The sequence below is a fragment of the Corvus cornix genome, chromosome 6 (assembly GCF_000738735.6).
Source record: "Corvus cornix cornix isolate S_Up_H32 chromosome 6, ASM73873v5, whole genome shotgun sequence".
In the NCBI taxonomy this organism is placed as follows: domain Eukaryota; kingdom Metazoa; phylum Chordata; class Aves; order Passeriformes; family Corvidae; genus Corvus; species Corvus cornix.
The window spans coordinates 25,197,012-25,223,842 of NC_046336.1; the positions used below are offsets into that span (position 1 = coordinate 25,197,012).

A 26,831-nucleotide genomic window follows, 5' to 3' on the forward strand; every position below is an offset into this window, starting at 1 on the left:
GTATGTGAGCTGCTGTATAGAATCTTCCACTTCACAATATTTTTCATTTAATTGATGGTCAAAAATGCTTGACTGAAACTTGTGGATAATGTTTCTTCTGTGCTCCCAGAGCTAGGGAGAAATACTAGGGAAGGTTTTCCTTTGAATATGCGTTTAAATGTTTTAATGAGATTGCTCTGGTAAAGGACAAAGTCCTTTGAGGTTTGTTTAGCACAAATGTTTGTGCAATGAAGCATAAATGTTCATACTGGTGCTGATAATTTTTTTAAGCTTTCTTATTGGCAAAAAAGATGGAATTCAATGAGTAAAAGGTGAGTGAAAATAAATGCATCTTCATGAATGTTCACTGCACTATAGTTGGTTAGAGAATATCTAAATATGAATGAGACCAACAATGTGTATGTGGGGATGATCCATAGTTCTCTCTGGAAGTGCACATCCTAGTTTATATTTGTTTCTGTTGCTGTAACTCTCATTAAATCTGTTTTCCTGAAGTTAATTATTGATAAAATTATAGTATCTCTACATATTGAAGAGTTTTGGAAGTATGCTATATGCTAGCCTCTGGATGGTATCCAACTATTAATTACCATGGCATCTGGCTCACTGTAAGGTGGGTTAGATATCATGACACTTAGGAACATCTGCAGCCATATGGTGTTCTTCATGGGTCAGCATTCCCAATATTGCTGTTTCTGGTGGAGTACCAGGTGATGTAAGTATTGGTGGGAAATTACAGGGCTTGACATAGATTAGGAAGCAATTGGCAGCAAAGAGGGACCAAGGACAGCTTAAAAAACAAGGGTGGCTTTACCTGGGGAAGTACCCAATTTAGACAAAACTGGGAAAGGGGAAAGCCAGAGGTAACCAAACTGCAATCCAACCAGGGCGCTGCCTGATCTAGTTGTGACCTACAGTTATGAACTTATTCAGGGATTTTGATAACCAGGATACCCCTGACTCATTATCTTCCCAAATTACAATTTCCTTGAATATGGAAATCGGTTTTCTGCTTCTTAATGCTGAGGCAATTTTACCCTGGCTTTGTTGAGAGTGAGATAAGTGAAAGCGAGGCACGGTTTAGTTGCAGGCAGAGGCAGGTAAATTAGAGAACTGAATAAAGTATAAATCCTGTGTATTTTAGATTTCTGGAATGGCATAAACTGCTGGAAACATGGCGCATGATTCACTTTGTTGAATTTAATTGTGACTAAATTCAAGTGCTAATGCAAGTTTTAGAGTCCTGGATTCATGCAGCCTTATCTGACTTCATAAATGCTGTTGGAACAGCAAATATGCAGGTTTGAAGCCATTGGCATACAAAATCTGCCGTAGGCCCTTTGGTTTTGGCTTTATCAATTAGTTTGGTACTTCTCTGTAAATGTATATAACGTGTTTTTTCAATGTACAATTGTATGCAGATACATTTTAAAGGAAGTTCCATATGAATGAAATCCCTAAAAAAAATAAAAAATATAATTCCTTGTCAAGTGTGTTTTGTTGGGACACACTGCCTACTGAAATGTAGAGATCAACATGTATGAACAAGATTTTTACTTATTTTCCTAACTCATTTAACAGCTATAAAATAGGAGATCATGCTTCTATGGAAAGACATTAAAATAGCAGTAATGAAAAGCTGGCAGTAGCTTTTCAACAGGCCTACTGGATAGCAGAGTTACATGTTCAAAGTTTTTGTCACAAGGCTAATACATTTCCAATAAATCAATATTTCTTAGAAATTTTATGTTAGAACATCTTCTGTGCATGGATCTTAAGGCTTCTGAATTGAATGTAAACACACAAGGAAAATGATAGGTTGGTTTGTGGCACACAGCTGAACAATAAAAATGGTGTATGGGACCTCAAAACCAAGTTGTTTATGTAGCAGGAACAGGGCTTTTGCATCTCTCTTTACACATATTTTTTTTCTACTTGTTCAGTAAGGCCAGGGTGGAGGAGGTATCAGATGTGCAAAGTGTGGTCTGCCAATTTAAAATTCTTTTCCCTCCTGATTGCCCCATCCTGTGTCAGTGAATTCTAGGATCTTGACAGATTGAATGAAAAACCTCTCTTTGTTTTAACTCATTAACTAATCATTTCAACTAATACACTCTGCTCATATTTTTACATAGAGAATAGCACCAATGACCTCATTTTTCCTGTTGCTTAAAGTTTTATAGACTCATGTAAAATCATCCCTTGATTATACCAAGTACATCTAAGCCAGATGGTGCAATCCTAGTCTACCTAGTTTCCAAATAAAAGATACTCTCTACCTTCTGACAGTTCCAAAAAATATTTGGAGAAGTTTTTTTTTTTTCCTTAATAATCGAATGCTTGTAAAACAGCTCAGAGCAGAGGTGCTCGTTAGTGCACACAGCAGGTGATCCAAGGTTGCATCAATTCCTGCCTTCTGCCCTGCTGTCTTGGCCTCCTTCCATACAATTGGCCCTTCACAGAGGTGTGGACAAAATCCATGGGGCGTATTTTTCCCCCACCGCCTACGGAAATCATCTCACATACAAATGCACCCAGAAACTGGGCAGATTCTTGTGATACAGCAACCTCAGTGCACAAATTATTCTCCAGTTTCAAACCAAAAGTATTGCTGGCAACTATTTTACTTCATAACCTACATTGTTCAATACTAAAGTGACAAGCTACTTGTCAGCTAAAATTTTGTTTCGTGCATCAGTGCTTTATGTCCTTAATTATTATTTAGGGTCCTGCTATAACTTTTGTCTGGGTGCCATTGAATGCAATTATATTTCCAGAAAGGTGAATATTTTTTTGTTACTTGTGATGATGTGTTTTCGTTGGGTATTATAAATAAAATTTTTGACCTAAATTATTCTTTCCTTTGTACGTTGACCTCCTGTGATTCATTTTGCTGAGTAGATTAGTATGAAACACGGAAAAAAATCCACATTTATCTGAGACTACTCTTTCCTTTTGGTTATTATTAAAATCGCAATTTTTATTACTAGGAAGAAGACTATACAGTACTATAACTAAGTTTAAAAATTTTTTTCTACAGAATCATATTTATCTTTTAACTAGAGCTATTTTGTTAGAAGCTAGTGAAATTTTACTACCAAGTATACATTTTTTATGCTATTCAAATAATGCTTATGTTCTGTTTCTTCTGGCTGTGCTATACCATCTTTTATTAGTGCCTTCCTCTTTCTCCTCAGTCTCCTTCATATTTTTTTCTCTGCTCCTTCATTATCAACAATATCCACAATCTAAATTTCCCATGTAAACTTCTCTATAGGAGGCAACTTTGTAACAATTGGGATTATGACCTAATCCTGATAATGAAAACATTCTTTCTATTGTGTGTTATGCTGGATGTTTTACTTACAGTAGCTGTGCATTAGTGTTTATGCAAATCTCTTCCATGTTCATATTGTACTGTGTTGTGTAAATGTATCACTTTCTAGGCTGAAATTTTCTACTATGGGGTATCTCTTTTATTTATTTTTTTTTTGAGTGAACAGGGTGTAAATTGATTAAAATGCATGGTGTAGATGTGGAGGGTGCAGTGAGGTGGTTGAGAAGTTGTGTCATTAGGGAATGAGTGAATGGATGGCAAAAGATAATTCCTAACATCACATACTTCTAGAAGTTAGGGTTTATTTCATGAAAATATTTATGAAGTCAAAGAAGATTTTCCATTTACCCTTGGTGGTACAGGGAGACTGATATATATTAGCTGTAGAATTACAAAGGGGAATTTGGAGCTGTTCATTTCATAAACAGTTGTCCAAGAACTAAACACTTTTGTGAGACTGAGCATTTCCTTTAAGAATTCATTATATATTGCTGTTACTTTTTTAGCAGTTTTCACAGCTCTCCTTGAGTTTGCTTCCTGGTGAGACCTGACATGCAGTGTACAAGCAGTTTAGCAGTGCTGTTGTCTGTGAAACCTTAGGTGCTAGGAAGACCTGCTCCAAGAATCACATGCAAATCCTAATGTTGCAACTTGAGCTAAACAAAATTTTCCAATAGAATTAGAACACAGCAAACACAGAGGAGAAACAAATGAGGTGTTTTAGTGCACATCTTGACCCCTGGGAGTCAAGAAGAGCTAATGTACAAGATCTTTTAAGTCCTCCAGTGATAAGTAGTTATGAATTGGGTGTAAAACACAAGCATCTGTTTAACATATCAGAACATTGCCAAGCTGTTGAGGACAAGTAACTTCCCTGCTCTAGTCTGGAATATATTGAGCAGCTTGAGCCAAAGAACAATCAGCTTATTGGCAGGGGGTGGAAGAATGTACTTGGCTTTCCCCTCATATAAATAAATAGCTTAGAGGAGTACACTGGCATGGATGAAGAAAAACAAACAAAAACCCTGTGTATTAAAAATTGTGTTGATTTATATCCATTGGGATTGAGAGTAGCTCAATCTAACACTGTCCAAACATGAGGCAGGTTCTGAATATGTAAAAAAGAAAAAAAAACCTCTTGAAATACATGGGTTTAGTTGCATTTGCTACCCAGACTTGGATGCAGCAAAGAAATGGGAAATGATGTACACATGGCCACACAGTGAAGATGCTAGAAAATTGCCAGCTCTGACATCAAGTGACAGGAAGATGGTGATTAACACCACATGTCATACTAAAAGTGTAGTTTTAAATCCAGGATGAATCACGGGACAACAATGTGCAAGTTGCCTTTTACCCACTGACTGAAAGTGATAAAAGGAGAAAAAGAAAGCTGGTGAATACTGTAAAGATGGAGAATAGTTACTAAACTTTTAAGGAGTGAAAAGGACAGTTTCCCTAGATTTTTCACTCCTTGATGACACAGAGTGAGGATTCTACTGTTCGTTTGGCTTAGTCAATTTTCCCTGAAATAAAGTAAATAAATGCTACTCTCTTGTGAAAGAAGTAAAAATGATCTTGGTAAAAATGATATTCATCATAAACACTCTATTTTGTAACGAAGTTATTGTAGTGGGACAATTTTGATGAGAAAGTATTTTAATTGTTTTTTCTTCACAAGTATGGTAGCATTTCATCTCCAAACAGAAACTTTTATACATTGCAAAAGCAAGTTAATATGTCTCCATATGCATCTGAAAGAGTTACATGTAAGCCTTTCCTCTCTGTTTTATACATGCCTTCTTCCCTTTGACTGAACTATTCATTGATCTTTCCTATGCATGGATTATTTTTCTATAATTATCTCTGGGGTATTTCTGGCAGATCATAGGATAAATCACATTGGAAGGGACCTCACAAGGTCTCTAGTTCAAACTTCTGCTCAACTCAGGGTCAGCTGTGAGAACAAACCAGGTTGCTCAGAGCTTTATTTGATCTGGTTTTGAAAACCTTAAAGGAGGATGATGGCAAAACCTCTCTGGGCAGCCTATTCTATTGCCTGGTCACCTTCATGACAAAAATGTTCTTTATACCCAGTCCGAAATTCTTTTGTTTTTTCCAAGTTATCTCCATTGTTTCACATCCAGTACCATCCAGTAAAGAGCCTGGCTCCATCTTCTTGATAACCTTCTCAAGGAATATTCCTTATCTTAATACTGTTTTTTCCTCCTTCAGATTAAAGAAAAAAACCCAGCAGTCAGGGCTTTTCTGATGTACCCCTAGGTTTCAGCTATTACACCTGTCTCCTGTGTTGAGCAATGAGTTTTCTACTGTTTGTTACTTTTAGTAAGCAGGAGTCTTAAATTAAAATAATCAGCATTCCTGCCTCATGATTACTCTTTTTAAACTTTGGCGTTTCTGGCACTTTGTAGGCTTTACAAAAACCCCAAAACATTGCAGCCTGAACAAAGGCCTTGCAATAATTTCTAGACTGCTCTTCTATCTGCATCGTCTTCCTTTCTGATCAGTGGCTCCATCTGGTTACATTGATGCTGATGTAGTGCCTGATTTTAGCATATTTTGCCCAAGGTCATGAGGGTGGTACTTGAGCCCAGGTCTTCAGAGAGTGATGCAAATCCTGCAGGCATTCCATGTTGTCCCTGTACCCTTCCCCACCCAGCCCCTCTAGCCCCCCCACTCAGGCTGCACCTTGCTGGTGAGCATCAGAATGTGTTTCAGGGTGCAACTGTTGGCAGAATTTTGCCTGTGTGAGAGAGCTTGAGACTGGTGGGGTGGTGTAGTGTCCTCTCCTTTCAACTTCTCCTTCTGAATCCTCCCAAATTACTGCACTATTTCACAGCTTCCAGGAAGGGACCTTAATATCACTGTTTAAAAAACTCAGAAATGAATATCTGTTGTATGAAAAATGAGCTAGAATGGCAAAGAATTTAGTATTTCTATTTTCTCTCTGTTATATTACTGCGGTTCTCTGCAAAAGGTCTTGCATTCTGTGCATGTTGAGATAGCAGGAAGCCATGCAACTTTGATGTTAATTTCCTTTTTCTTGGCACAGAAATGAGAACAGTAAAAATTGGGCAATAGCAGTATTGAAACGGGGTAATGTCTTTTAAAGGTTCTCAGCAGCAAACTATATCTGCAAAGGTTAGGGCTGTGCATGGTTCAGTAAAGTTCTGCTTTCCACACACATATCAACAAACTATGCAACTAAGGGCCAGCATCTCTCTTATGGGTGTCTGCTAAAACAACAAAGCAAAAGGGCTCACAAGATTAGTAATGGCACGAAGAATCTTTTTTCCTCTGGATATGATGACAAAAAACTGTTACTCTCTGTCATCTGTTTGGCTCTTTGTGCTCAGTAAACTGATGGGTCTGCCTGATGACTTGTGGGCAGCTGCCCTCACCATGCAGCTGGCACTCCCTGACAAGCATTCAGTAAGGCCAAGTTTTGTATGGCTGGAGATGTGCAGTGCTATCCTTATCCTTAAATCCATCCCCTTGTGGCCGTGATTGATGTAATTTGGCTGTCAGAGCTGTGGAGGCAGCTTGCAGTGCTACTGTCCATGCTATACTTGTCTCTGCTTTAATGGAATGGTTCAATTTCCATGGCTGTATTAGCCTGGCTTCTTTCTCAGGCACAATACAATTCCTTGAACATGCCACATGTGCACTTTTACTTAATTACCAAAACAGCATTTCTCAAATAAATAAAAAACTCCAATACTAACTGACTTCTCATATAGAGTGTGATTTGATGCAGTGGGCAGGCAGTTAGTAATTAGTTACAAAAGTCAAAGGGCTTATTTTTTTCTTCATTTTCCTTAGAATCTGAAATCTGCCAAAGCTCCCTACTTCTCTAAATCTTTGGGACATAATTTAGTGTCATGCAAAGATGCCTATACTTACCATTTCAGCAAGATGCTTCTCAAAAGAATTAATGAACTTGGATGGAGAAGTAATTAAGGCATTTCTGCTAATTTACTGGCTGACAGGTTAGTTTGGGTGTCTCTGCATTACACTATGTGGCACAGACAGAGCATGGTACATCTAAAGAACTACTCTTTGTCAAGCCAGATTTTTAGTCCTCTTGTAGTTTAGCTTTGATGTTCTACTGCCAAGGGCTCTGGGTTACTCAGTGTATGATATCCTGCTTGAACTTTGAAAGCCTGAATATTTAGGTCTTGCTTTCAACTCTGGCATGAGGTTGTTGCCTGTGACCAATCACATATGGAATAAAAAGAAGCTGCAGAGACACCCTTTTATTTCATGTGTTGAATATGTCTGGCCCTCCTGCCCTTGTAAGCTTTTATTTCAGACACTCGCCTTGCAATTCCAATATGTGTAAGTAAATAGAGGTGAAAACTCTGAGCCATATCACTCCAAAATTATCCCAGCTCTCCTCCAAACCAGCCTGTGTACCATCTAGAACTCTTAGGAAACCCAGGGACAGAGCTGCATATAGTGCACACCACGGTCAAACCTGAACCATGCAGCAGAGGGGCACTGGCAATAAATCTCACTTGTCATATTAGGAAGGGAACTTTCCTGAAAACAGGCAGTGTGCTTTCAAGAAATATTTCTTAGGGTTTTGAAATAGGGACTTGACTGTCCCATTTAGGTACCCCGGCCTACTAGTTTTTGTGGAAAATGTTTTATTGTAAATCAAAATGTTCATTCTCGACTGGAAAAAGTTCAGTCTTTTCCAGTGAAAGGTCTTATGAGAAGTTACAATTTCTTGAAACAAAGAAAATGAAAAAAACCCCCAAACTTTGTAGCAATATTGGTGAAAAATGCTACTCTGTGAAAGCTACTGTTAATAAGATGTGAAATCAATACTAGTTAAGCTCATGGACCTTTAACATCCATTTGACAGTTTTTACATCCTTGGTAGTTTCTAGTCCTATAGTCAGAATATTGCCCCATACTACACAGCTATAGCCTAATATATATCTATACATTCTCTCTGAAGTTTTAGGTGGATTGCTTTTTGTTCACAGAAATCCTCAAAATGTACATTTTGGTAGAATTGAAAGCTGTCAAACTGCTCTGTGTGCCTGATGTAGGTGAAGTGAATCTGTGCCATGGTATATTAGGCTTGTGAGCTCTTTTTTAAAATGGAAGCTGTTCTATAAATGTTTTAGGCACAACTAGAATATATTGGGAGAGAAATCCCAATGGAAATAAATGCAGAGTGTGATTGGCTCATGCAGGCTCTCCAAGGTGCTGCCTACCAAAGACATATATAAAGAGCTCAGTCAGCTTTAAAGGTAGGTGAAATAAGCATCTGCTTATCCTAGCAAGATGATACAGCTTGCAAAGACATAAAAAAAGGAAATTTGCCCTGGTGGCTCCTTTGCTATTTGTTGGCAAGGAATATTTGCTGCTAAAATTTTCAAAATGTTGAAGCTGATCTTTCTAAGCCTTTACAGAGACTTGGGAGGCTAATAGGGGAGGGAATGAGAAAACTCTCAGAAATTAGTCTTCCTAGCAGCACCTATTTCATCTTGGATTTGTAGTGTGTGTATAAACAGGAGAGTGGGCTTAAACAGCTGAACAGAAGTTTATCCATGGCTTGTTAATTTTACCAAACTAACAAGATACGGATGAAAGGTGCCCAATGGAAACAGGATTTGTTGCAGGGATACAAAGAAATTGCATGTAAGGAGAGTAGAGCCTTTCCCTCTGTATTTGTTTGATACAAAATAAGTAAAACCAGGACTTAATTTAATTTAATTTACCTACCGTATCTTCTGCGTATCTCAGGACTAGTATTTTCCTCAGATAGGAGTGGACAGTGAAGTGGAAATGTAACTGTAGAATCTAAAAAGCTGGCTGCCAGGTGTCATGAGAGTGCAATTCTATTGAGCAGTTTTTGACATGGTCTTAGTTAAGAGTTTGGAAGAAAGCCATTTTTGAGCTAGTATAATAGCTGTGTGAAGTGGAAAGTAAATTTAATGCAGAAGCTAAGTCATTGCTTTGGCCAAGGAGATGAGATGTGAATTCAAAAAAGATCCTTCAGCCAGCTGAAGTTTGTGGCTGTTTTTAAGCAAGTGTCTGTACACATATGCTGTGGTTGTATTTAAATAGATCCATAAATTTTTAAATATGACATTGTTTGGGAAACTTTATCTGCCTTCTTTGGCTTATAAAAGGCTGAGCAAGTGCTTAGGTGTTCAGAATAGTTAATCACCTCTTCTTGTTTACCATGGTCTATGGTTTGTTATGCCCCAGACTTTTCCCATCCCCTTGAGGTGGGATCTTACTTTATTCATTCTTAAAATGTGGTCGTATTTCCAATTAATAGTTTTGACTGATACTTGAAGTGCTTCAAAGGAGGTATGAAGACGGAAGGGATCAGAGAAGTGCAAACTGTTATTGCTATTTTACTTCAGCTAAAACCAAAATTTGCTCTCTCTAGGAACAAAATCTGCCAAAGTTAATATTTATTGTAGTGGACTATCAGCAATTTATTCTAAACTCATGCAATGGAAATGTTCAGGTGTTGAAGACTACAGAATTTAGTATTTATAAACCTTTGCTTTTTAAAGGAACCAACAGATTCATCATAGTTTTTGGATGATGTACAGAACTTCCCTTTCCATCTGACAGTGAAGATTATCCCTTCCTCTGCTTTTATTTTTCCCCTTCAGAGCAGCAAAATTGCTAAGTAATCCTGAAGACAGGAGCTATATTTATAGCCCCCCAGTTTGCTCAGTGAGAGAAACGTTAATGCAAATCAGTTTATGCCTTTTAAAGAATGCTGCAGTCATGTGATCCCTTCCTAAGTCATGAAAGATAAGGTTTGTCAAATTTGGAAGCTCTTGATAAAGGTATATCCTATTAAACAAAAACCTTTGCTGTTATGAAATGAGAAATATACAATCAGAAAAAAAAGTGATGTATTTCTTTAGGTAAAAACTGTGTATTTTGGGGGATTTAATAAAAACCTGTTAGACTATCCCCAACTCCTGACAACCACATCATTTGTGTAAAAGCTATGCCGCTATTTGTTAACATGGTTGCTATGGCAACTGAAAACCTTCATGTCTTCAAGGTAAAATCAGAAGTGCAGTGAGTGTGGAAATGCAAGAAGTGACTTTACACACACACAAATGCATGCTCTGTCTCTTGTTGCTCATTTCACAATAGAAAAGGACTAAAGCTTTTCTCTTTTCTATTTCATTCTGGTGCTGGGAAGGGCCATTGGGAGTTCTGAGTGGTAAAATGTGAAATCCACTGAGGGACTGAGACACTACTACCTGCTGGGCTGCCAGTGATTTCAACAGATGGTATCCAGGTCTCAAAAGAGTCTAATTGGCTTATCATGGGCAATGCACGTGTAACAAGGGCTTAGACAAAGCCAGAAAATACACGTTAACTTGATGACTTGATTTTGTACCTGTGCTTTTAAAGTAAAATATAGCTAAGACAGTACAAATGCATTTGAAACAGCTGGATTCGAGCCTCTTGGAGCCTGCAGTCCTTTACAGGAGTTGTGCTACAAATTACTAAAAACACCTATGATCTATGATGGATATTGCAGGCTGGCACAACCTGTGTGTTTGCATGGGAAACTCTGTGCTGTCCCTGCTCTAGGACTTGTGAGCGAAGATCAGCTAATGTGTCTAAAGCATTGTCATGATCTGCACAATATCCATGGAATCTATATGCTCTACTTTAGGGAAAGGCATGGAATTCAGAAAACTGTAATTTTGTCCGAGGTAGTATAGCTTAGTTAATGAGCTATATCTATCAGTTTTAATGAGCACAAGGATTTTCCCGTTAGTCCTTTGCTGTTGGTAGGATTTTCTGAGCTTTTAAGTTTTATTTTAAGGCTGCTATTTGAGTACCCAGTGATAAGAAAAATAGTCACAGAAATAACTTTCCATTTGTGTGGTTTGCAGTCATCGGGTTTTCAAAAATCTCCATTGTCTGGTTTGAAACTGTTTGGTTTCTACTTCAGGCGCTCCATAATGTGTGTGTCCTCAGTGGTCAACCTAACTTAAAACCAATAAAACCCCCCCAAAAAACCCCCCAAACCCTCCCACCTGTTAGAGAAGCTAATTCTTTGTCTCTGACACATAATATGCCATCTAGGAAAAAGTAGCAAACATTAAAGCACAAACAAAAATACCTGCCCAAAACTCTTGCAAACTCAAGAGGATAAAAGCCTGGTCTAGAAAGAATCTATGGGCTTGGACAGACCATACAGGAGAAATTACACTGAATCTGAAACTGGAATTAAGAGAATTTATTAATTGTAAAGTTTTTGTAGGATTTGAAGCACAGACACCTTCAAATAAATCTGGGAACAAAGATGACATCAGATGGAAAAAGGAAATCCCCCTCTGGAGAATGACTTCCAGCGATTCACTAGATTCATGTAGTTACTGTTCTCATACTGTGAGCAGGAGCACAGAAGCTGCTTTTGTTGATTTACACAATGAAATTATAGTCGAATGTAGATTATAGCAAGGGGGGAGCAGACCAGGAACCCATGCAGTATTATTTGTTGACCACGATGCTGAAACAGAATTTCCTACAAATCCTTATTCAGTTCCACAGTTCCTTGAAGGGTTAGGCACAGGTTCACACATATTTTGCAATATTTGCCGGCTGCTTGTGAGATAGAGTTGTTTGTAACATTCCACAACCTAGTCATAGGTGTATATGACAAGTGATATTCTGCTTTTTGTCATTCTCAGATTTTGTGCTACAGTTTCCAAGTTGTTTTCAAATTTGAAATTTGTTTTTGTAGTTGCTCTCATGTTAGAAAGTTACAAAAATAGGAGTATGAATTAATTAGTGGCACTGTTCTTAAATTGCTTTTTGTATGATACCTTGAGGTTTGCAGTTAAACACTTGTGTAGGTCCATTCTTCTGGAAAGAAACAGATATGCCAGAAGGTTTCTCTGAACTACTGATCTATATGGAGAGCAAGCAGTCTATAGAAGCCAATAAAGTGGCACCCCATGTCTCCAAATTAGCAAGCAACTAGAGTTTGATTAAAACTGCTATTGGATTCAGTAAGTTAGAGGGTTCTTACCTAGCACTATCTATAAAATTAATCAGCCACAAAATACCCCATGCAGATTGGCAAGCTCTTCATCCAAGAAGTTTTAGAAAATAAGCACAACTGGCACTTCAGATCCCCAGCACGTATGAGAACAGTATGCTTCACAGCAGTTTGTGACAAACCAGCGTGCATTTTAGCACTTCATTACTCATTGAGGCTGTCACACGTGCAATAAATGCACATATATGTCGTGCTATTCCTGGCATGCTGCTCCATTGCATGGATTGGTTATGGTATCCATGGTCACTGGCTGTCCCTTCCCTAAGTAGCTGCTTGTTCCTGGTTTCACATACGCTATTTGGAGCACAGCAGGGGATAAGCCTGCACAGGGAAGTTTGCTGTGAAATCTTAAAGGCATCAGCATTGCAAGTAGCCATTATATTGCCCCTGGAGAACGCTAAGGGAAATAATGTGATTATTCATTTGGATCTGAAGCTGTATGATAAAACCTCAAAAGCTATGGCAGCACAGGCTAGAGGAGTTCCTCTGTAACTCAGCATTCCAGTAGAGGCCTGGCTGGGAATTCAGTTCCTAGTCAGTGATCATATGAAAAGAAGGTATGTGTTTCTCTAGCTGCAAAAAGACAGATCTCTTCAAAGCACTGTTTGGTATCTCATTAGTGCTTCTCACACAGGCATTCATTAACCTTCTTCTGATGTGCTGTACAAGCTCTGCAGAATAAGGGAGTCACACTCCTCGCAATTTACAGTTCCAGCTAAACAGTCTTTACAATAGTATTAAGAATGTCCATCCCAGGTTGATCCAGGCCAGTAGCCCAGGGTCTTATTTCCCAACCCGTCATTTATTAACCATGAACTAGTATCGATGTTAGATGGCTGAGAGATGGTAATTTATAGACTTTTATAGTGGGTAGGCCTTTCTTTTGCCATACTGTGATGCTGGAGGAATTGGACAATTTTTTTGTCCAGGTCTTTGATAGGTTCAGGTTAGATATTTTGTTCTGAGCTTCTGCAGTAATTGTGTCTGCAAACTAATGAGATCCTACATTTCACTAGTTAGCCTATTCCCCAGGTACAGAGGGAAATTCTATGCCAGAGTTGTCAACGTCTGGTTTATAACTTTGGCAGTTTCCAATATCCTTACACATATGGCAATCCAAAAAATGTCTGTCCTGGACTTTTTTGCAGTAGATGCTCCTCGACATAATTCTGGATTTCTGCATTTGCTGGCTGCAGTCAGCAGGATCCCCCTGAGTCAGTCTGTGCACAGCCCTCTGGAGAGGGATTCACAGGGGACGTGACCTCAGTGGAACTGAACAGTGGGGTGGGTAGGAATACGACTTTCTGCAGATCAGAATGATATTTACTGTAGGTCAAACCAGTTTATAATAAAATATTTTGGAATAGTCCTACAATACTGGTAAGGTAGAAGTGGGCATTGTTTTTTGCATTGCCTTCTTTCTGATTGCTTGAGTCTAGATGTTTTGCTCAGGTGATTCTGTAGTACAAGGTCAGTCCGTTCATTACTAGAAAGCAGCATTTCTTTCTCCCCAGAGTTTAATTTCTAAGCCTCAGAGCTGCTGCATTGTAAGACAATAGACGGTTAGAATCGATTTTAGAAAGTTATTGTTCAAGATCATTGCTCAGTATATTCCAAGGTTGCTACTTCATGCTTTTTTATAATTACAATCTCCACTTCACCAACTTATTTGTAATGTTTGGGCAATTTGAACTGAGGTATGTAATAGTTTCATGTGTTGTTCTTTTTTCTATTTTTAGTTTCACAGCCCCCTGTGCCCCCCAACAAAAGAAATTTCATCAGACAATTTAATTGAGAAATCAATTATAATAGATAAATAAGTCTTGTACTGAATGTTGTGTAGTATAGAGTGTAATCATTTGTCTAAATAGTGCTGTGCATTTCAACTTGAAACAATTTGTCCCTCATAGTTAATTTATAAGTTTTGGTTGTGTCCAGGCTTCAGATGAGTTTTAGCAGTGTTGGGAAGGGGAAGGAAGTAACCACTGTGCAAGTTTGTGGCCTGTACTTGGTGACTTCCAGCAAGATACATCGTTATCCTCAAGAACTTGTGATTAAAAATTACTCCTCCTCTTTTCAGTTCGGTCAGCAGAACGCTGAATCTAATTTTATACCAGTGCTGACCTAATTTTAGGAAACTGTGTTCCTGTGGGTCCTGTGTTACTCCCTAGCCTATTTTCTGCAAGCCCCTCTTACAAGGGAATATGAGGCTTGTCTTGGAGTCTTAAAAACTTGACTAAAGGCAACACTTAGAGCTATTTTCATGTAGGAACTTGCTGCTTGCATCAGCTGTACCCTGCTGTAACCTTTCTTTTAAGGCTTTCTTTAGGTAGCAGTTATTCTGATTTACTGCTGCTTGTGGACACAGTAAAAGACGGAGCACAAAGGGAAGTCAAATTATCTGAATTCCTTTCAACTCAGTACATTTCTCAATGATGCTTATTTCAAACGCTAGTATTCAAGTCTTATTGATATGGCTCATTATGATGTGAAAGCTTAGGCCTATAAATAATAAATTAAATATATCATAGCTTACCAAACAAATAGTTTCTAGGAGAAGAGCAAGTGATTCCACTCACTTAGATATTTATTGCACTAGCATTCATACAATGCAGGGGGGAAGGCATTAGCTTGAACCACTTCTCTTGTTTTACAGACAACCCCTTCTTTTTTTTAAAAAAGTGAGGACTCTTACAGAAATAGATGGCGAACAGAGTGAGCTAGAAGAAAGTGCTCCTTTCAGGGAAGCTAAGCACACTGTGCCTGCTTCCCTTTGACACAGCAAAATGCCATTGTTTGGTTATTGCTTACACACTTTTCCTGTTCCAGTGTACCTGAGTTGAATAGTATCTATTGTCTGTGATAAACTGTGAATAGGGGATGATGAGGTGGTGGTTTCCTGGAAAGGAGCAGAATTAATCCTCAGAATTCCCCATCCCTTATAAAAGGCCTTCTGACTATTTGAAGACTGACAATGTGAGCATTGTTAGAATTCATGTGGCTTGGAAAATAGCCCTGTCCATTTAAGCACATTTTTAGGCTGGAAGCTTTTACACCAGTTACAAATATATTGATTTTTAAAAAGGAATTATTGACCTTTAAAACCCTGGAGTCAGCCGCTGCCTGGCCTATTGGAGACATTTGGTTATTTATATTCACAGAGGCCTAGGTAAGAGCTGGCAGTTTGGAGTCAGATCCTGGGCAGTGATCAGAACTGAGGGGTGGGTGATGAAAGCACAGGATTTACATGACATAGAATTACCCAAGACTCACTACAGAAGGCTGAGATACCACTTGCAGGACATCAGTCTATATTCCAGAGTGGGGACCTTAAACTTAATTTCCTTACTGCTTCTACCCTGTTTCTGGAACAATTCCCATACAATCTATGATTGGAAAAAGTTTATTCTTCTCTTCTGTGCCTGTCCCACTTCTGCTGTCATAACAGTAATAACATTTTAGCAGTATTAGGCTCTACTTTCTAAGCAGTTTAGCACTCACAGACACGTATGATTGTAGGTTTCTTAATGAGGGATATATGTATGTAACACTAATTTTCATATTTACCAGAAGATGACTAGGCTATTTCTGCTGTGCCTTGTATTTAATTTTTCACTTCAGAAAAGAAATTATTTCCTAAATTCAGGCAGAGGAACAATTTTCTGGCTGTCAAAACATATCAAGAAGCATTATACGAATGGGATATTAGTCACTGTGAGTTAACAGTACAGATCTGAAGATAAAAACAATGTTGTTATTTAGCGACTATACATTGATGATAGATTAATAATACATATTGGGTTGCTTTTCTGTTGATTTTTCTCCTGGTTTTCCTTACTCAAAATGCTCAGCTAGTATCAGAGATGTTTTCAGCCCCACCATGTTAACTGGCATAGAAAGTTTGGCTCTGGCAATCTAAGATGTTCCATGAAAAGAGGTTGTAATGATTTAGCATGGCTCTGAGTCACAACAGGTGAAAATCAAATCCTCACTTAGTTCTACAGCTTTCCACTTTTACACTAGTGAAATACTAGCACCCATATTTCTTCTCTTCAGTATTTCTTTCTTCAGCAGACTACAGTTCTGTACTACTTCAGTACATTTAAGGAGATGTTTGCACCATGTTCCTTGTATTTCAGTGGTTGTTCCTAGGTCTTTTCTTTCTTTTGTGCCTCACAAAAATCACCGTTCCACACCTCCACCATCTACAATAATCTGTTCCTTCTGGATGGACACCCTTAAGCACTGGCAGTGGGAGACTAAAATGCAGTGTGGCTTCTGCCATCGTGACAATTTATGGGTACTGAACTGTCCAACAGAAGGATCAGAATTCATGATCCCTATCCTGCTGTCACAGAGAAAATCCATTTGTCCTGCAGTGCTTCAGAATGTGACTGACAGGATGGTGAAAGATGTTGAATTGATTTCTGTAGTGTGGAATAAGTGAATGCTAGAGTGGCGACCGTGTTTTGTCATGGTGTCTGGTCTCTAACAGCATCAGCCCCATCCCTACCCCCGCTCATCTCCAGCAGGCATTATCCCTGCTTCCATTGCCCAAGGACTGTGAGCTGAAGGGTCAGATATCTTGTCAGAAGGTTTGCACCTAAAGACATGTGTTCCAGTTCCTGCCCACAGTAATGGACCATAGGACGGCCCTAGCTTTTGGAGAGGGGACATCTGTTACATCACCTCAATGCTCTATTTGTAATGTTATTTTGTTCCATTTCTGTCCAGTTCTGGGCCCCTCACTACAAGAAGGACATGGAGCTGCTGGAGTGTGTCCAGAGAAGGGGAAGGGAGATGGTGAGGAGTCTGGAGCATGAGTCCTGTGAGGAGCAGCTGAGGGAGCTGGGGGTGTTTAGCCTGGAGAAAAGGAGGCTCAGTGGAGAGCTTATCAGTCTGTACAACTGCCTGAAAGGAGGGTGTAACTGGGGGGTCAGTCTGCCAGTCTGTTCTCCCAGACAACCAGCGGCAGGACGACAGGAAATGGCCTCAAGCTCTACACCAAGGCAACTTGGACATCAAGAAGAATTTCTTCACTGAAAGGGTGGTCAGGCATGGAAATGGGCTGCCCAGGGGAGCAGTGGAGTCACTATCCCTAGAAGTGTTCAAGAAAGGCCTGGATGTGTCACTCAGTGCCACGGTTTAGTTCACGAGGTGGTGTTCAGCCAAAGGTTGGACTTGATGGTCTTGGAGGTCTTTTCCAACCTTAACAATTCCGTGACTAGTATTTGTTTTCTTTTTCTTTTGTATCCATTTGTATATTAATCCTTATTTCTTTATTGATTCATCCTCAAATCTGCTATGCGTCAGAAACCTTGAGAGTAATGAGGGAGAAAATACCTTTTTCTTTTCTTTTTCCCTTTTCCTTCCCCTATTTCTTTCCTTCACTTTCCAGTGTGCTCTATTGCTCCCTTTTTGCCTCAGCTGTGTTCATTTTATTCATTGGAAGCAGCAATCCTGCAAACAAATTTTTCAGAGAGCTGTAGGGAGTGCTGAGGGAACTGATGATTTTCCTCTGTAAATCCTACTATAATGCTGCACAGAGTTGTCCCTCTTTGCCCTGTTTTTTCCTACTGTGTAGAAGCCATCCCTCCATTTTTTTTTGATCCTTTATGTTATGTATGCATTTGGCTCCAGACAACTTTATACGTTCCCTTTGCAAGAAATTGCACAGAGAGCTAATGTTTATGTTTACCTATTGAGGGGCAGCACTGATAATCTTTTGATTAATGTTAAACCCAGCAGTTATGCCTCTTTCCCCGTTATGTTATCCAAGAAACAATGCTGAGGGAAAAGTACATTATTCAGGTAGGAAACTCCCAAAATTAGTAGTGTGATGCGGCTGCAATTTTCCCGAGACTTCTGAAATTATAAGTTTTGGCATTTTTTTATAGCAAGTGGTAGAAGCACCTGTCATCTCTTTTTAATTCTAGCTCAGGTCCTCTAATGAGTTTTCTTTTCTTTTTAAAGTTTCTCTTAGCTTTCTGTGAGAAATGCATTTTGAGATTAAATTGCTGTGTTTAGACAGGATGAATATGTTGCAAGGTAGGGGGCTTATGGTTAGCTGGCTTGAAGAGACAGGGATGGTGCCACTCTGTTGTGATCAGCAGCTGTAAGGTCTTGCACTTGCAGCTTATATTATCATTTTTTGAGATCTGAAACTATTTTTATTATAATGAACTTACCCATATAAGATGCTAGGTTTGACACAGGTAAAATTGGATGAAATGATGGAGTTGCTGTGGTATGCTGGAAGTCAGACTCATTCAGTGGTCCCAATTGACTTTAGTATTTATGGATCTTTCTCCTAGTTTTGATTTTTTCTTTTTTTTTTATCAAATATCAAACTTCATTGCAAGCACAAAAATCCAACTTAATTATTTTCAGCTCCTGAGGTTTCAAACCCATTAAACAGCAGAGAGTCTCAGTAATTGTTTTATTACTAAAACTGAAAGTGTAATAATACTACTGGCAACAGAGGACAGTGAGCAAAACAATGAGAGAAATGTAAAGGCTAAGTAGAATCATTAAAGCTGTTTCACACGAGATAAACACCAATGTCAGGTTAATATTTCAAACCACAGACAGCAGGTTTAATTAACTCTTTCTTTCATTTCCCTTGTGAAGAAACTAGTTGTAGCAATATTTGGCTTTCTTAGAAGTGCAAGGCTTTCCGTATTGCTTCCTTTCCTCTCAAATCCGTTACCAGCCTTAAAGAAGTTAACAACTGGAGCATAGTAGGTGCTTTCTGCAGTTCCTGGTAACACAGAGGTTGTCTGTTTTAGTTCTGTCCTGGCCCAGTTCTGTTCTGTTTTGTTCTCCAAGAGCAGTAGATGGGATATGCACAGTCCCAGGTGGCTCCTGGCAGGGTATGGCATTGTTCTGCTGCACACACCCTGGTGGTGTCCCCAAGAAGGAAGCCTGAACTGTGTTCTGGCATGGCAGGGGCCTGTGTGTTTCATGACCTGAACTGTGTCCTGGAGTTTTATGGGATAATTTCTTGTTTACTATAGATTCAGCGTATTAGACATGACACAGTTGTGATTGTAAAGTTGTGAGGATGTGCTTGTACGCAAGGCAGAGTTTATAGGTGTTTAGGAACTAAAGAAAGGCTGCTCAAATCTTCCATGTTCTTTTCTATTTATGTGAAAATGACTATTTAAATTTATTATTTTCCTAAAACCTTTCCTCAAAGATGACCAAATGTGATTTGTAAGGCTGTGGTTGCATTTCTGTTTTGAGGGTGTTTTTTGGCTTCTTTAGGATCTGGAACTTTTATGGTGTCATACATGAACATGTATGTGTATACAGCACACAGTTTCACAGATTTTTGAGTGGTTTATCTTTTTGAGTTTCATGACAGAATTTGTAGTGTTTACAACTTAGGAAAAAACTCGAGTCTTTTCATTCTATAAGTTGGAAAGAAGTCTTTAACAGAGAGTTATGTATCTCATTTTCTGTTTCCACCATACACTTTTTTTTTTGCTCTTGTACATCTTGATGCATTGGTCTTGTCCCATAAAGCTCCAGTATCTCTACAACACACAAAATCATTTGCTACATGATTTCAAGTACTGTGTGGCTCCAGGGTCCAAGCTTCCCTATAAAACAACAATTTACTTGGCTTTCACTCTAGTTGCTTCACCGTGTGGATCATGGTATTGTCCCTGGTGTAACCTACAGATCACTTGGATGATGCATGTTTTGCTAAATGTTACCTAACATTGCTGGTGCCCTGAGGAGTAAGAACATTTTTCTCAAACACACATCATTAGTATGAAAAGGTGGGGAAAGACGCGAGGAGAAATGGGAAGGAAAAGCCATATAGACCTTGCTGAGTAAAAATGAAAATTCATATCATGTCTAGCATCCATTTCAGATGTGTCAGTCAGGAGAACTGTTCTAGAGAGTATACTCCTTCCTCTCAGAAGTGTTTCCCTTTGGACAGTTGTTAGTTTATTCACACAGATTGTCTTTAACACAGCATTCCTAAACTAGCCAACAACTCAGTAATGAAATTGCCTCAAAACCTAAAGAGAATACACGTCTAGCATACTTAGCTTCCTCATGATTTTTGAGATTTGAATTACAATCAAAAGAACAGAAACAAGCAAGCTGATATTGAGTGAGAAGACTTTTCACATGTTAATGAAATGAATGAGAAGAAAAAAAGTATTTTCCTGTTGGTTCAGTTTTGAAAGATGTCAGTTTTCACAAATGGAAATTATTTGACAAATCTTGAGTATGGGAAAAGCCACTTTGTGATGAACACAATATTGTTTTTATTTTGTTTGAGCAAGAAAGAACTAAAACAGTGTCTTGGAATCTGCATCATCTGTGTTTTATTTTAGAGAAAATACAGACCACTGTTTGGATTAAATAAATACAGAACTAATATAGGTTTTAATGGAAAAATAATTAGTCCTAACAAAATAATTAAACAGAAGCCTGAAATTCCTGATTTTATTTTAAAGAAGAATACATTCAAACTCAGTTGTGACTGAAATTGGACATATTGCCTTGTATTTATATTAGATTCTGACACTATTTCCATGCATACATACTGAGATACACTACACATTTGTTACATTACTCCTTTATGTTTCAGTTGGATGTACTCTTCACTGGTGTAGGTGGTCAAAGTTTTAAATTCTATTGGATTGAAAATGCTAGAAGAGTGTGGTAAAGTTTGTTGAAAAATGCAAGAATTGAAGGTGAAGAAAGCAACAGTTCTTATCCAACAAGTACACACATCACTAACTTACAGTGTGTTTGAAAGACACCAGGAAAGAGTTTTTTACGCAGAAAGTGGTTGGGCAGTGGTCACAGCTCCAAGGCTGGCTGAGTTCAAGAGGTATTTGGACAACTCTTAGGCAGAGTGCGTCTCTTGGGGATGGTGCTTTGCAGGGTCAGGAGTTGAACTCAATGATCCTGATGGGTCCCTTCCAATTTAGCACATTCTACGATCTTATAATTCTAAGACTTCTTTACTCTAATTAAAGAAAACTGTTCTCCTCAAAAGGCAATGCCTAATCATGAGGGTTGGATGCCTGTTTTGCATCACATACGTGCCTTACTTTAACCCCTATAAACATCCTCAGACTAAGATTAGATTTGGTCTTAATTGATGAGAACATGTTACAAGAAGGTCCTGGAAAGCAATATAGCAAGTGTGCAAAATGTCCCCTGTTCTAAAAATAGGGCCTGTGTAAATTCAACTTGAAATACCATCTTTATGATGATTAATAGAACTGTTTAAAATGTTATTTGTAGGTGCAGTTGGCTTACCTTATAACACAGTACTATGCAGTGGGGAGGAGATAGTCTTGACTCTGTTCAGGGTGCAGGGAATACATCTACAGCTGCTGGAGCTACAGTGATATTAATAGAGAGCTATGAAAGTGGCTAAGTGTGTTTATCTCAAAGGAGATGAAACTTTGTCCATTTTTGCAGGCCTCTGTGCAGAATATGGTTTATCAAGTAGTTGGGACGGATTTGATACCTTCCTAGAGGTTGTTATCAAGAGCTTGTTCATTCCTGGCGTGTAAAACCCTGTTGATTTGTTTAATGCTCTTCATCTTTGGATGGAGCTTTATGTTCAAATGAAATATACAGAAATATCAGAGAAGTGAAGACCTTCTATTTAAGCTGATTTTTTGAGGCAAAGAACTTGGCTGAACATTTTTCTTTTCTAAAGGAAATCAGTTATAAGGTTGAATCCACTTAACTAGCCACAGCAAGATGTCTGCCTCTCCTGAATTCAGTTTCTGGAGGTGAAATGCCAAGAGGGATGTGAAACTCAGAGCTGAGGGAATCCCTGGCCACCCATCAGAGCAGCTGCCTGACTTTACTTTTACCTGTTTTTTGGCTGGATTAATCTTGTAGGCTCAAGCAGAGCTCCAGAGTTGAGCATGTGTCTGTCTTACAGATGTTTCCTCCCAATTCCAGTGTACCAGCTATGCAATCTTATTGCTCCCTGAACATGTTTCATTGATAGCAGATTCTCCATTTGGAGTAAAATAGGTAGGACAGTAGGTAGCATTGTGCTAATTTTCCTTGTGTTGTCCTCCCAGCTCACCAGTAAATGAATGACCCAAGAACCTGATCATAGAGAAATAACACTGGAAGTGTTTGTTTATTTTACTGAAAAATATTACGCCAGAAATGAAGCTTCACAGAAAGACCAGTGATAACGCCATGCCACTCATATAAGTCTTGCCACCTGGACCACAGCCAGACCATTTTTCTGTCAGTGATACTAAATGCCATACGTTTCTTTAATAATTCATGTTGCAACAAAAAACCCCTCACGTTAAAGCATGTGTTTCTGCTTTACAAACAGCTCCTTGCACGTGTGCTGACTTTGCAGCTGCTTCCTGCAGTCTTTGACTTCTGTAATTAGAACAACTGGCCAGCCCAGCTAATGATATTAAACTGACTGGTCTAGAATGTCATTTATCTCAAGGGTTTAATTTGCTGAGTACAGGGCAGCACAATACAAGGCTTGCATGTGTGATGGATGTAACTTGGGGTTTTTTTATCTCTTGTTGCTAAGTTACAATAAACTGTTATCGCAGTAAATTGTCTGCATTTAAATGGACTAAGATTCCACCTGAAAGGAGCCACCCAGATGAAAACTGATAATATACTGATGTCTCAGAAGAAAGGAAAATAACACAGAAAAGCCCAACTTGTGAACAGGATAATTTTGTATTCTAGACATTAGCCAGACAGGCTCAAAAATAGCTGCTCAGACCCCAGAGACTATGACATGTGCTTTACTAGCAAGTGACTAAGAGTTGGTGTACAATAAATAGGTACTAATTTAAAAATAAGTTGCATGAATATTATCAACTGTTAAAAGAATCACAATGATCTGTTGTCTGAATTGTACTTTAGAATTACTTTCCCTGGAAATAATCTGATACCCTTGCAGTCAGGCACCATATCTAAATGCTAACAAAAAGAAGTAAGTAAAAAAAAAGTCTCTGCACTTGTCGAAATTACTAGGAATAATCTTAAAGCATAGTGTTGGTAAATGCTTTCCACTTTTACAACCCAAAAATTGTACCATATTCTGATGGAAAATGATGTAGAATCCATGCTGACACATCAAGATGTTGTCCTACCTCTTCCTGAAGCTCTGTATTAAATTCCTGAAAATTCTCTGAAAGAAGAACCTTTTTTCCCCTAACCTATTTTAAAGAGTGCATGAAGGGGGCAGTAGCTACAGGGAGTGTTTATTGGTGCCATGTTTGAGTTCATTCCAAAAATATTGGTGCTGGGTCAACAGACTGTGGGTCTTGGTGGCTACTAGGAAGCTGAGTGGTGTTTTTTTGTTAATTGCTGATACCTGTTTGGTCACCTCCATGGGTGTGATTAACGTGGGACCTGTCATCTTCCTTGAGCAGAGAGTCCTTTTCACGGCAGTAATGTCAGGGCAGTTTTTTGTGGGTTTAAAAGTCCACCCTTAATAAACCTATTGCCAGTACTCAGAAGGTCCGGACAAATAGAGTGTGTAGGATATTGCAGAAGAATAATGTATAAGAAACCCAGATAAATTCAGTTACAATTGGGATACTTTCCACACTACAGCAAACCTGTAAACCAAACCAAATGTCTTCCACTGCAGTTACACCATTAAAGATCCAAAGGTAAGATCGTGGAATTCTGCAATGTGCACCAGCTGGTTTGATACTCTGTTTATAGATCTAGAAAAGCATGATGCTGGGTTAATTTTGAAGGTGTCACCCTCTGAAGAAAGCCATTTGGTAAAAAGCATTGGATTGACAGAAATGAAGCTGTAGACATTCAGTGAAAGATTTCCATTAAAATCACAACTAAAAACTGTCAATCAGCCCCAGAAGAAACCTGCTTAGATAACTCTGCTAGAAATACTGTACCTCCTCAGAAAATGGAAGAATATTTTGCTAGGATTTCAGAATGGGGAGAAACAGCTTTTCCCTTTACTTTAAATTTCTTTGCCGGAGACATTTACTGTCCTTGCAAAAACCCTCCTGCGACACTGAATTTTTGATTCACGGGAGAAAAAGCAGAGAGGAATGCAGACAGAATATATAGTGCAGCACTGCCTGTGCTTCAGCAGACTTGTTCTGGTGCTTTCAGCAAGCACTACTTTTGAAAAGCCTGAAAATGGATCGTATCTATATGAGATCCCCTCAGAGAGAGAGGGAATGACAGGGAAGCGTTTCCGTGGACTGTGGAATTTCAACTCATTAAAGTGATGAAACAACTGCTGTGGGAATGAATCCACACGGAGTCCATGACAGACGCCTGGTACGCTCCATTCCCAGCAGCACAGCACAAAAGCCTCATCATTTAGCAATACTGAGAAGCTTCTTGTATCCACGGGAGCAGGTGGTAGTGCAGCCACAAAAGTTGCATTAAGGGGAGAAAATGCAGTCACTAGGTTATATTTTGACCTGCCGTCTCTCCCTGCGGGGGTAGCTGGGTGGTACACACAGGGTTAACACCAGAAAGACACACCGATGGCATGTAACGCCAGGTGTTCAGACACCCACCGAATTACTGCCGGTGCCAGCTTTTGTACACAGCTTGGCACCCTCGAAGTGTTGGGTGGCTGTAGGGTAAAAAAGACACTTAAATCTCTTACCTTGGTCTAGTCCAGTGTAGCTTTTTGGTTGTTCTCCGTCCACTATCAGAAAAAGAGAAATTAATGCCAGATTCCAGTGAGTCATCCTAAATGACAGAGTAGGCTCACTCCTCGCACCGGCTGCTGGCTGCCTCTGCTGTGTGACAGCTGCCGGCTGGCTGGGGAACAAGCGTGTCCCATTCTGCAGCCTGCGGCAGGGGGAGAGGGGGAAGGCAGCGCCGGCGAGAGGAGCTGGGAGAGAGAGCCGGAGAGAAGGACCAAAAGAGAGAGAGGAGAGGAGAGAGGCAGGAATATACCATGTGGCTGCGTGCTCCCCTTCCCCGCCTGGTGCTCAGCCTCGCAATGCGCTGCCGAAAAGTTACTTTTTAATATGTGATGTACTCTCCGATTCTAGAGCCTCCCTGCTCCTGTCTTCTCTTTAGTCTGTGCTGGGGGAACTTCTCGGCATTTCGGCAATTCCATTATCATCTCTCTCCTTTGGAGGCTGGCATGGAGGCTCTATGCAGAATATGTTCAGTAAAGGACATCTCTCTGTGGCTGTGTGAAAAGCAGCACTTGGCTCCTTGCAGCAATTTCATAGGCTGTTTATCTGGGAGTGGGAAACCAAGGGCAAGGGTGGTAATTCTGGGATCAGAGGGGGAAAAAAAAATAGGGAAAGATGTTGGGAGCCCCAAAATTTTATACAAGTTAAGGAGAGAAACATTTCTTCATTACTCCTAACAGAACAAGGCTGGGATAATTTCTGAGTCTCTGGTTTATCATCGCAGGACGTGTCTCTGCAGATCAGAAATTGGTGCTAGAGACAGAACCCATCCTGGGGATTCCCAAAATAATTTTCAAGAGGAAAAAGGAAGCTGTTGGAGTGGGTAACATTGCACTAAATGGCAAAGATTGCTCTGGGCAAACACTACTAATTTCTAATCACCTTAAGTCTCCAAAGTATGATTTAATCATTTCATTACACTCACACCCCTTGTATGCATAAGTTTGTTTACACAAATATTTTCTTAGGAAACTAATAGAGGACAGCTTCAGAGAAGTTGTAAATACTTCAGTGTCACCAGGAAAATGGAAGAAATGTTTAGGTTCTCACTGTTTGCTAACTAGTTTGCTAAATCTGGAAGGCTTTTGTGGGCTTTTGAATGGCCTTTATTACATTATTTGTAGTACTACCTCTGTGTCAAGCTATGCTCCAATGCTCTGAATATTTATCAAATTTATCTGTGCCTAAAAGGGGTGGTAGCGTTTCATATTTTATATTCCCGCAATATGACTGTGTGTGGATGATCTTAATCCTGACTAATTGGCACAAAATTCCCAAAGAAAACTAGGAAAAGAATTACAGCAAAAGGTGAAAGAGCTATGATAGGTATATATTCTTGGTTAGAAAACTGAATGTAGGCTAATTTCACAACCCCTCCAAATAATTGCACCAGTTAAATATCCATTAGGTGTTCTGCCTGTGTTTCCCTCTGCAGAGTACAAAATGATTGGGTTTTTTATTCTGGTCTTATTGGATAAGGATAGTCCTGTGAGAATGAGATATGAGTTCTTCAGATCTTTTTTTAACATTTGATTTAATTATATATATAATTCTGACTGTGCCAAAGGTACTAGGGATTTACTGGACTCTAATTCATAATGAAGCAGAACAGCAGCCCATATCCAAGAGCTTAGGAAAGGTTTCCTTAAGCTGATTGCAGGCAAAATCATACTTTGGGGTTCTTTTCCCCCTGAAAATTTGAACCAACTCGGCAACCTTT

At 39.2% G+C, this 26,831-nt stretch overlaps 1 protein-coding gene across 2 annotated transcripts in view; it reads right to left on the reverse strand.

Moving 5' to 3' along the window:
• The window catches only part of RASGEF1A (RasGEF domain family member 1A), a 156,579-nt gene extending 131,002 nt beyond the window's left edge, over positions 1 to 25,577 (reverse strand). For both annotated transcript variants that reach the window (XM_010400892.3, XM_010400891.3), the window contains exon 1: positions 25,069 to 25,577. The gene's annotated coding sequence lies outside the window, so the exon portion shown is untranslated. The remainder of the gene's footprint in view (positions 1 to 25,068) is intronic.
• Between the last annotated feature and the right edge of the window lie 1,254 nt (positions 25,578 to 26,831).